Here is a 12,080-nt window from a genome sequence, read left to right as displayed (position 1 = left end):
CTGATAGGCGTTTCTGGGCCTTTCTTTTCCTGTTTCCTGAATCCTCCTGCTTCCGAGACCCAGTCCGCCCTAATGACAAGATTTTTTCTGCTGCAGTAAAGCTTTTCCTGCATTCTCTGCTCGTACTGTGGTTTCACTGTTCAGCTGATTATGTTCTTTGGCTCTTGGTCACTAGATCACTCTGAGGCAAATTTATGCTGAGGAGTTACTAGTTATTTTATCAAGGGGACTGGATACCTAAGACACTTAAGTCATGGTAGGGATTTTGGTATTCTAATAAGCAGCCCAAGAAGGGAGAGTTTTGGAAGAGCAGGGCCTCTTGGTACTTCTGAAATTTTGTGTGTATATGCTTGGTGAGCCAAACATGCGGCTTTGCATATAGTGAAATACATTCAGTGTTGTGCAAATAGTTTTTTTTTAGTGTAGTTTCCTATTATTCAGTGTTAGAGATTTTTATGAAATACTGGCTCTGGAAAAAACCAACATTGGTCTCATCTAAAAATTTTTTTTTTCATGAGTCAGTAGATGTATGATTTGTCTCTTTCTTGGGGGTAAGAGAAGGTGAAGAAACAAAACAAAAAACCCCCAAAGATGTGCTTCTCACTAGCAAGCAAGGCTTAGCCCAGTGCCTTACAGGGATGAGTGAGACTGGCTGTGTGTTTGTGTTCTCAGGTCAGTAGTTTATTTAGCTGGTGTTCATTTGGAGCTAAATACTAAAGTGATTTTACCTATAAGTGATTTTTTTTGAGCAGTGGTTGAGGTCATTTATAGAAATATGCTAGGAATACATGTTGTTTTTGTAAGAAGAAAGGGTCAATAAAAGGGTGATTAGAATGATTAGAAAATGATGGTTCCTTCTTGACTTTTGCCAGAGAAAAATCAGGACAAGACTTCGTTTGTTCTCTTTCATTGAGTACTTTGTCTCTCCCCAGCTGGTCAGGTCCTTTTTATGTGGCATTAGTCCTCGAATCTGTGTGGGTCAGCAAATGGACAACAGCAGCAAATGTTCAGCCATCATACTGGTGTCAAGCCTAGCAAATTGACAAATTATATGAACACCAAATGCATAAACAAGTTTGCATGAGCCAAGTATTCCAAACGAGAACAACAGCTGCCGGTTCCGTCCTTAAGAAAGAAATGCCCCTCGTCGTCTTCTCATGTGTTATTGCCCCAGGTTGGGAAATGTCAGCTGTAAGATGTATAGACTTAGGGCTCTGGGATAACAAGCTGCCTGTTTGAAGTTTTCAGCTCCAAGAGCTTCTTGTTATCCAACCAGATAAAGACACAGAGACACATTAGCTTCTCTGTGCAACACTTGAGTCATTACCAACAGCAATGGTGGGTTTAAATTTTTTATGTTGGCGATTGATAGAAAGTAATCATCAGAAAGCCATAATAATGTTCAGATGACGTTCTCTTCAGCTAAGAAAGCCCTATTCGTATTGGTCACGGGAGTACAAAACTCAGGCTTGTGGCTTGTACTCATTTTGCAGTCTGGGCCTAAATGCACCTAAATGTTAAACCCAGGATAAAGGAAGAAATTAGTGCCTTCTCTGCTCTTCCATAGCACTGATGCTTTTTGTATCTGTTCAGTTTTTCTTCTTCTTGATACAGACCTCCCCTTTAAAATGATGTTTGAAAGATACTTTTATGCTTTGGCGAACTGTTGCTGTCTAATTGGAATCGAGTGTCTGCACTTCATTATTCAGTACTTGATAAGGGCAACATTTTCTGGTCAATTAATAAAACCAGCTTCATACCTCCTTATAAATAATCCATTGGCAGGTAGAAGGGACTTCTGACCTAGTTGGTCCTCTGCTTTTGATCAAAGAAATGGGTAAAACCACTGGGTCTGTAAATCTTCTTTTCTGTGATTCCATAGTGTCAGGAGAACATTTCCACGGATCTTTTATTTATACAGAGAAAATGTAAATCTCGAGTCACCATTTCTAAAACCCACAGACTCCTGGGCTATCATTTTGGTTGCAGACTCTGCGCTGCTTTCTGGTTGTGTGCTGTGTGGTGGGTGGATGGGTGTCTGATGGGAGTGCGTTTTAAAGGCAAGAAGGATTTAAGGATATAATTTACTGACGTTCTGTTGAGTGCACTCCCTGCTATACTTGTCTAGTCATATATTTTACTATTTTAATAATACTCAGTTATCTCTTGGCCTACTTGAGACAGGCCTAACAATTTGTGACTGTTCCTAACATTTGTAGTGGCTCAGTGTACATGTCTGATTATGACATTAGCCATTCCTGCTTAACGTTAGTGCTGGCTCTTGGCTGGCTGTGCAAAGCAGTGTGTATTTAACAAAGTGAGCTGACTAAATGCCATTAAATGAGTTGTCTTTATTTTGGCGTATGCCCTGCCCCAGTTTTAAGTTTTCATGTCGAAATCTAGCATTTAACGACTGCTTTTAAATCTCTGCCTTTTAATTTTGGATACCAAATATGGCAGAGTTATTCAGGTGGCCAAGTAGACTTTTACTGACCTTGCATGCGGTTTACTGGTATTAGGTTTTTTAAAGTCAGTATTTGCTCTTTTAGGATAGCAGGAGCCCATGTGAGATTTTCTGAAGATCGTTTTTAAAGTCTGACATGCAGCTGCCCGGCATATACATTTTTAGCTAAAAGGCGCCTCTCTTGTGTTTGTATTTAAGTGGTCCTGGAATGTGATTCAGGGGTAGTTTGCTGTGGGTAATCTTTGGACACTTTCTGACAGGCACTGACATCTGTGGTTTATATTGCTTTGTTTTTTAGGTCTATCAATAACCTGATGATAAGGGAATGTTTACTAAGATGGGTTTTCTTCCATTTGCACAATTTAAAAGCTGGAGGTAAAACATAATACGTGTGATGCAAAAAAAAATCAGTGATGCAAAATTAATACATGGCAACAGTCAGGTTGAAGTAACCTCAGGAACACATGTTTTGTGGTGGAATGCTCATCAAGATGGATTCCTTTTGTCTAGTAACATATTGTGACCATGTACTTTAATATGAATGCCCAATATTTGTTAATACAGGCTTATAAGGGGAAAAGGTATTTTTGTATGCACATATATTCAGGCTGAGGCCTTATTGTTAGTGTTTTTCCACAGCACAACCAAAAAGTCAAAGGAGATACCTTCATTTGAATGTAATGTTAATGGAGTTTGGATAAGAGTCCTTTGTTGAAAGTGGAGCAGACCACAATTCATTTATATGCAGTCTAAGAGCTTTTGGCCCTACAATGTAGGGCATCTAATCTTATTAGAAAGCCCTTTAAAATCAATAAAAAAAAAAAAAAACAACCTTAAAAATGTGGTAGCATTGAATTCATTCTTTTTTTAAAAAAATCTATTTTCCATTACATTACTCTTCTTTAAGTGTACCACAATGATTTTTTATTAAAAAAAAAAAACACTTATATCCTATGTATATATTCACCACTGTTAAAAATGTCAATTCTTTGTCCTACAAATCCCTATTCTCAGCCATTTCAGAGTCTAAGCTTTGAGGAGGCCATCTTGCTGGAAGCAGTTAAAGAAGAGCAGACTGTTAGCCTGGTCTGGTTCTTGCTGAAAGAGTTCATAATGCTTTTCTTAGCCCAGTGTGAGCTTTAGTTCCAAATTTTTGAATGAAATAAATTAAGGTCAGAGAGTCAAATAGGAAAAAAAAAAAAACTACCCAAAAAACAAAACAAATCTTGCAGACAGAGCACTCATTCACATCCACTCATTAATCTCAAATGTAGGAGCTGGGAAACCATTGTACTGTTATCACACTGTTATTGAGCTGATATCAAATTGATGAAACACGCTGGCGGTTGTGAAGGGCAGCTGATAAGAACAGTGCAGACTCGACAAAAGAGGTCAGAAAACACATCCTGCAGATCTTACTATCATTTTGTCTTGCTCAGTTGGCCTTTGCTTGGCAAGGAGGAGACCGTGCACTTACTTTTCCAGCTGGAGAAATTCTGAGGTGCTTCAAAGGATTGAGCCAGTACTTCTCTTGCTGCCTCCTCCCAACAAGACAGACAAAATGGAAGCAAGGCAGTTGTATATGGAGAGAAAAACCCACCAAAACTCACACAATTCACATACACCTGGCAACAGTTTGCATTTTTTTGTTAATCAGAATAAAAGTAGATTTTGTAACTGTTAAACTCCTCCTCTTTCTGCTCAAGATGTAGTAGTAGACAAATAGACACATTTTCTTAGATAACGGGATAGCCTCAGATATTCTTAACAGATGACCCTGGAACAACATGCATTTGAACTGTACGGGTTCACTTAGGTATGGATTTTTTCAGTCAATACCTGCTGTAGCAGTACATGATCCGCAGTTGGTTGAATCTGTGGATAGGGAACCTTGAATACCCAGGGAAAGCCATACACGAAATTTTCAACTGCATTGTTTAAGGGTCAAGTGTATTTTGATTCTTAATCACGTCTATGTAAAAATAAATGATATCTTTTATATAATTAGGTAGGATCTTAAAACATATGATTGGTCATATTTCTGCCCTGGGAAATTTAGGAGAGGAAAGTCAGCCTAGCCATAGGACCAATTCTGCTAATTGAAGTCAAGCTCACGTGGGTTAACATGCTAAAGATGCTTGGTTTTAATAGAGTTTGGAAAGGGTACGGAGTCCTGAAGTGTTCGGTTTGGAAAGCTCTGCTCTATAAAAATTTGCCTTTGACACAGCTGATGACTCTTAATTAGAATGATATACTTCCTGATGTGATACCTCTTTGAGAAGAAATAGCACTGGTGTGCCTGAGTCTTATTATTTGTGATGTATTAAGATACCTTTCTTGGGTTTGGCATTTCTGAGTACTGGTCTTCTCAGCCCCGTTTCAGTGTGAATCATGGTGATGCAGTGACAGATCATGATATACTGCTTTGGGGGGCACGTGTGTGGATGATTAAGGGGTGTAAGTGCAGGACTCTGAGATTTACTCCCTTCCTGTTGCAGCGGGAACAGCTGAGGAGAGTGAGTAATGGGATAATTTATAACACCATAGGCCTTTTCGTCAAGAGACCTCTAGTCAAAACAGGAAGATAAAACTCAGAAGATATCAACTAGGAGAATACAATTTTTGATACTCTCTGGGCATACCTCTTTACAAGCAGCAGAGTCTTGATTTTCTTTTACTTTTTCAAGGAAATTTTCTTGAAAAGGTTTAGTGTATCAATCTGGTTAAATCATGTGGGTCCTTGGTTAAATTTTATGTCTTTCCTCCATGTTTCTTGTTTCTTGACCTTCTAATGTTGTTGCTATGGCAAAGAAACTAAGTCGCCTAATTATAGAACTCAAGTTCTTTTTATAAGGTCAAGGTGTTAGCTGGGGTTAGGAATGTTAATGACAAGTCAACATTTGGGGGGGTGGGCGGTGGTGGGGGGTCATTAACCTATTTTTTTTTTTCTTTTTAGAATGTTTCATTTTCATTTATATGAACTTAATTCCAGTTTTGAGGTGATCAAATAGGAGTTGGATGGATAGTTTCTTTCCCAAGTATGTGTGTTAAGGCAAAAGGTTTTGAACTAGCCTTGGAGAAGACTTGATCCAGAGATTTTTGTGTTGCAAATACATACAGGAGGAGTTGAACAGTTTGGTAACGTTCAGATGGTGTGTTTTTATCAGCAGTGGCTCTAGATACAGGCTGTGTTTATTTTCCTGTTTTTTAAACATGCCTGATACAGCATTTAGAACCAAACTCATCCTGAAACTAAGGTAGATGTATTATCTCTTTGGAACTGTTTCACATTGAGGTTTCAAACACTATTTGATGTGGTGGGATCTTCTGATTTGTGATTGTAGGTGACATTAGATTCATGAAAGTTGAATACCGCAAGTGATATTTTTATGTTGAAAACACTAATTTTTACCTTTCACTTTGGAATGTCTTAGTGGTTGGCAGTAGACTTCTTATGTTAGAGATCGTTAAGATAAAAATGGGAACAATTCCAAGTTCTTCCTTTCCTTTCATCTGCCTGGGGTGACTAGAACACTCCCATAAATAACTGCTACCCTTTTGAACTGACCTTCAGGTTCATGTGATGTACATATTGATGGCCTTGACATTTCTTGGTATGTGCACAGTTCAGGAGACATACTGTCTCCAGACAACTGAAAGCAGGTGGTCAGGTGGATAGACAGCCATGAGCTCTCACTGCTACCCATAATTCAGAGGGGCCTTTGCCACAACCCTGCTTCTGGATTTTGTGCAGAAAGAATGTCATAGGCAAAGTAATCTACAAGTTCACATCTTCAAGGCATTTCTCTAGCCCAAACTTCCTGTCTTGGACCCATGTTAGTCTGGTCTTAGATATGTTTTCCGAGGGCGAATAACATGCAGGTGAACTGTTTTTCCTTTCCTTTAAAATCGTGGACCCTAGGTCCACTGCCAAGGTGATATTGTAGAAGAGATAAATGCTTGGGCTCTAGAGTCAGAGTTCCCAGGTTCAAATCCCTGTTCTGTCCTTTACTGGCAATGTGATCTCAGGCAAATTATTTAACCTCTCTCTTAAAGCCTTCATTTCCTCATCTGTAAAATGGGGATAAGAGTAATATATCAGAAGAAATGGGAGCTATCCTATTGTCATCAGCACTTTACTAAAGATGTCTTAAATGTTACTGATTAGGAAGCTTTCAGCTTTCCTGTGCCTGGAGACTAACCTACAAAGCTGATAAGACCCACAGCTTCAGAAAATCTATTTGGAGTTTCACACTTCTAGAGTATGTTTGGTTACATAAAAATCAGATATTTAAAAAAATGAGAACATAGCATTGACTTTGTAAAAATGGTTTAACAAATATTATTTTGCTACTGGTTTTAAAGTAAGTTTACCAGTTCTTTGTAAGGTGTGTATTAGGAATGAGGATATTAGAATGCTTTCTTCATTGTATTGTCAAGCATTATTGGTAGCCTTAATTTATACATCCATTGTGCTATAGTTTTAGTTGCAAACTACCCCCTTCAGGGATTATTACAGCACTGTAGGGGATGGAATTACTGCACTCTGTTTTGGGTACTTTTTTCACTAAGAAGTATGGGCGCCATGAGATGGTACTTACCCATCTGTCTGTGGAAGCATTTGTATGTATATTACCTGAGCACTTAGGCATACCACCAGAGAGAGGGGATTTAAAATGGAGAAGAAGAAAAATTGAAAATTAACATGATGGAAATATCAGAAGCCTCTTTGCAAAGAATACCTAAGCTGCTCTTCAAAGCAGATTTAATGGCCAGTAGCAAAACCATTCACTATTGTCTTTAAGAAACAAAACCTGATCCACAAAGTTGAAACTGAAGTGCAGATCTGGAAATTTTCCAGGGAAGTCAAGCAAGGCAGGCTTCTAGATCTTAAATTCAAGGGGGAAAAAATCCAATTTACGAAATAACTTCTTACATTGATTGTGAGCTGTCCATGTTTGATGGGTAGATCCTGAAACATTTAACTGATTAAATTCTTTAGTGCTCTGTGGTCATAATTAGGGCCTTTCTGTTTTTGGAGATTTTAAATTTGTGTATTGACTCATGGAATGCTCACTAAATGAGGAGTAGAGAGCAGCGTGGAACATTTTCGTGTCACTGTGATCTTTCTAAAGAGAGCCAGAGGAGAGGTGTTGAATTCAACTGAAATAAGATGTAACTGATTGTCTATGCTTTGTACTGCATGCTAAGTCACTTGAGTTGTGTCCAACTCTTTCAGACCTCATGGACTGTAGCCCACCAGGCTCCTCTGTCCATGGAATTCTCCAGGCAAGAACACTGGAGTGGGTTACCATGCTCTCCTTCAGGGGATCTTCCTGACCCAGGAATCGAATCTGTGACTCTTAAATCTCCTGCATTATAAGGCAGGAGAGTTCTTTACCACTAGTGCCACTCTCTGCTTTATAAAAGGACCGTATAAACTGTCCTGTCCCTTAAAAATGGCTTCCCAGGTGCTCTAATGGTAAAGAACCTGCCTGCTAATGCAAGGGACGTGAGAGATACAGGTTCCGTCCCTGGGTCAGGAAGATCTCCTGGAGGAGGGCGTGGCAGCCCACTCCAGTCTTCTTGCCTGGAGAATCCCATGGACAGAGGAGCCTGGAGGGCTAGAGTCCATAGGGTTGCAAAGAGTTGGATGCAACTGAAACGGCTTAGCATGCACTCAAACATGTGCATCCCTTAAAAAAAAAACAAACAAAAAAACCCAACTCTCTAATTCTCCAGTTATACCAGATACAAAAGCACTCTGTGCTGGTGGAGAGGGGAGATTTCAGGTGTACTTGACACCACTGGGCTCCCTGCCAGCCCTTCTCCTTCGTGGTTGTGAGTGCTCACACTTTTGAATTCTCTTTGATGGATAAGATGTCCGCCGCCCCCCCCCCCCCGCCCCCCCAGTATTCAGTTGTGTTAATATTTTCTCCAGGTGGCCCCTGCCCGTAAGGACATGTTTTCACTGAGCTCTTTTCACCCACGTGGTAAAAGTGCCATCTGGCCTCCTGTGAGTCTGTGTCTGGGCTCACTTGAAAACTATGGGCTGAAGACTTGAAAACTGTGGGCTAAAGACTGCGAGAATTTAGGTGGTAATGGGGGTGCAGAAGATCAACTTCATTTTATGGGTGTAGAAAATGAAGCCCAGAGAGATGAAGACATTTCCTCCAGATCATTCAGCCGTCAAGAGTCAGGATGACGCTTTAAAGCAGTGCTGCTGCTGCTGCTAAGTCACTTGAGTCATGTCCGACTCTGTGCGACCCCATAGATGGCAGCCCACCAGGCTCCCCCGTCCATGGGATTTTCCAGGCAAGAGTACTGGAGTGGGGTGCCATTGTCTTCTCCGTTAAAGCAGTGCAATTTTGGCTTTTCCACTGAGGCATGCTGGGAGGGAGGTTTATAACAGGGTGCTGGGCTCTGCCATGGTTAATGGATTGACAAGGACTAATGGCAGTGAAAGAGGGTATAAAGATAGAACACGGATACAGGGTTTGTCTGAGGTTATACTAAAGGGATACCCTTTGGTCAGAAATCATGAATAATTCTTTCCGATAAAAGAGAAAAGAAAGAGATTGAAAGCATGATGAACATCGGATATTTTTAGTAGTAGTTCACCTTCCATTGAAACCATGGAACAAGGAATATTTATTCATCATCAGGTAATTTAGGGTAATGGAGTCTGGATAACTTCAGGTTCTGCCTTCTTGCCTCCTTGGGTCCTTGCTCCCTTTTGTTCTGCTAAAAGAGAAAGCAAATGAGACAGCTTCCAGATCTGATAACTTGGGTCTCAGGTGAAACCTCTGGCTCCCATCCCGGGTTGAGGTCACACAGTCTGGTGTTAGTTGGGTTTACGTCGCCCTGTCAGCCAAAATGCAGGGCATGTTGCCTTGATTGCTTTTCAGCCGCTTATCAGGTCAGCAGAGGCGGCTCTTCGGTCAGTGTGTGTACTTTCTCATTCAGAAGCGTAGCCCATCCATGAGCATGTGTGCACCTTTCCTTTTCCAATGATCAGTTTTGGTTGCACGTGGAAAACATGACCTTCAGTTGTAACTATGGCTTTGGCCCTCTGTGCTCAGTCATATTTTCAAATTCACACTTGTTCTGGCAAGTCTGGAAGTCTGGTGTTTTGGTTTCCAAGAGTCTCTTTTCATTATTGTTTAAGGAATCTTCTTTTATGGGAAGACTTAGTTGAACTGGACAAGAAATATTCAAAGGACGGATAGTCGTTGCTGCCTGGAGGAGGAAATGGCAACCCACTCCAGTATTCTTGCCTGGAAAACCCATGGACAGATGAGCCTGGCGGGCTATAGTCCATGGGGTGCCAAAGAGTTGGATATGACTGAGTGACTTAGCATAGCCATTGCTTATGCCTTATATGATGAGAAAAATAAGTATATGTTAAGTGTGTATATCTGAGAACAGTGCTTATGATAACTAATGGTTATTGAGTGCTTAAACCCTATGAAGTTAGTGCTGTTAACACATTTTATAGACAAGGAAATGAGAAACAGAAGTGAACAGAGAAGAGACACGTACAGTCTCATGAGCCTATGGTGGGCATAGAAAATTACTACTTCATTCATTCCAGTTGAATGTCTACCAGCCTCCTATTTTCCCAATCTGAATTCGGAAAATATATGTACCTCTCATGCTTGTCCCTGAGAAGGCAATGGCACCCCACTCCAGTACTCTTGCCTGGAAAATCCGATGGACGGAGGAGCCTGGTAGGCTGCAGTCCATGGGGTTGCGGAGTCGGACACGACTGAGCAACTTCACTTTCACTTTTCACTTTCATGCACTGGAGAAGGAAATGGCAACCCATTCTAGTGTTCTTGCTTGGAGAATCCCAGGGATGGGGGAGCCTGGTGGGCTCCCATCTATGGGGTCGCGCAGAGTCAGACACGACTGAAGCAACTCAGCAGCAGCAGCAGCAGCAGCTCATGCTTGTCCAAAGAATTAGAAATCAAAAGAAGGAATGTTTATGTAAACTGAACTTTATGTTGATGGATAAGAAGAAGTTCAAGGAAAGCATGGTGACAGTCATTTGGGTTACCTTCCAGTTAAACTCTAAAGAATCATCCTGGAAACCTAGGGAGATTTGACTATATTAAAAGTGGAAGCAGAGACTCTGGAGAGCCAGTGTCACCAAAATCTTGTGACATGTTGAGTCTGCAAGCCGACAACAGTAGCTCCATCAGGAATAAGGTTGGCAGCCACAAGAGTTAGGTGGCTTGAGCTCCTGCGAAGTGACATCCGTGGTGTCTCAGCAGCTAAATTAGTGCATTGGCATTAGCACCTTTGACACTAGTTCTCGTTGGCAGATAGCACTGGGTGCAGCTGAGCAGAGAGCAGGAAAGCGGCAGCTACTGTGATGGACGACGAGAAGATACTGCTCAGGAGCTGATCCATCATATCTCTTGGGGAGTCTGTGGCAATTGCTCATGGTGGGTGAGGGTGCATGGTATGGGAGGGAAGCGTGTTGTCTTTACATAGAAAGGAAATGCTTGTAAACAGTTGTGCACTTCTATCCTGGGTGTGCATGGAGACATGAACTCCATCAAGTGCATTGTAGCAGGTGTTTGTTCTAGCACATTACTGTGCCCCCATTCTGTTTGGAAAATGGTGACAGCAATGGAATTTACCTCATTGGGTTTGTTTAAGGCTTAAATAAGTTAATATAAGAGCTCAGAGTTGTGGCTGTAGGCCATTGTCTTAAGTGTTAGCTCTGAGGGTAATGAAGAAATAACAGCAATCAATCCTTTAGATTAAACAATAGGAGACATAAACCACTCTGTGAGAATGCAGGAAAGGTTTTCTTCCCTCTAGGAGACTTATATCTTGTTGGGAGAGATAAGATATCCCAGGTTGTAAAAGTAATTAACTCGATATCCAATTCCTGTCTATCCATACCTGTCCAGACCCGGATTACCTTTTACTAACATGCATCCTCATTCTCTAGCGAAGCCAGACAACCTCTGTCACCCAGATTAAGTTCTCTGAAATCTTGGTGCATTTGCATAAGCCATTTGCCATTTCCATTGGTCTAAAATGCCTTCTTGTATCTGCTTCTTGAAATCCTCTCTGCAAAGTCTTTATTTCCTGCCCCAGTTTAGCTTCCATTGCATTGCTCCTGTGCTGTGTGTTAGTCGCTAAGCTGTGTCTGACTCTTAGCAACCCCATGGACTGCAGCCCACCAGGCCGCCTCTGTCCATGGAATTCTCCAGGCAAGAATACTGGGGTGGGTAGCCATTCTCTTCTCCAGGGGATCTTCCTGACCCAGGGATTGAACCTGGGCCTTCTGTATTGCAGGCACCCTGGATATGCCTATTTGAAAGTGTTTTTTTAACCTGTGCATTCTTCCATTAGAAGGTGAACTCCCTAGGGGAAATCTATGTTAATTTCTGTAGTTCAGATTCTGTGTAGTTCAGCTTGCTGAATGAATGGTGATTTTTTTTAACTCCACTGTAAGGTCTTTGAGATGATAGGTATCAAATTTTCTGAGCCTCAGTTTCCTCATTTATAAAATGGGTTGCTTATTAGCACCAAGAACAATGGTTAACATGACAGTAAGTCCTCACTAAGTTGTTAGTTATTGTTATGAACAGAACTT

At 41.1% G+C, this 12,080-nt stretch overlaps 1 protein-coding gene across 25 annotated transcripts in view; it reads left to right on the top strand.

The window, feature by feature from the left end:
* Positions 1-12,080, top strand: part of LOC122697542 — a 650,597-nt gene that overhangs the window by 183,499 nt on the left and 455,018 nt on the right. Inside the window, exon 5 of one of the 25 annotated variants that reach the window (XR_006342088.1) lies at positions 10,792-10,914. The exons of the other annotated variants lie outside the window; for them this stretch is intronic. The gene's annotated coding sequence lies outside the window, so the exon portion shown is untranslated. The remainder of the gene's footprint in view (positions 1-10,791; positions 10,915-12,080) is intronic. 25 annotated transcript variants of the gene reach the window in all.

The sequence above is a fragment of the Cervus elaphus genome, chromosome 7 (assembly GCF_910594005.1).
Source record: "Cervus elaphus chromosome 7, mCerEla1.1, whole genome shotgun sequence".
Taxonomy (NCBI): Eukaryota; Metazoa; Chordata; class Mammalia; order Artiodactyla; family Cervidae; genus Cervus; species Cervus elaphus.
Note: the sequence above shows the minus strand (reverse complement) of the source record. Positions and strands in the feature narration are given on the sequence as shown.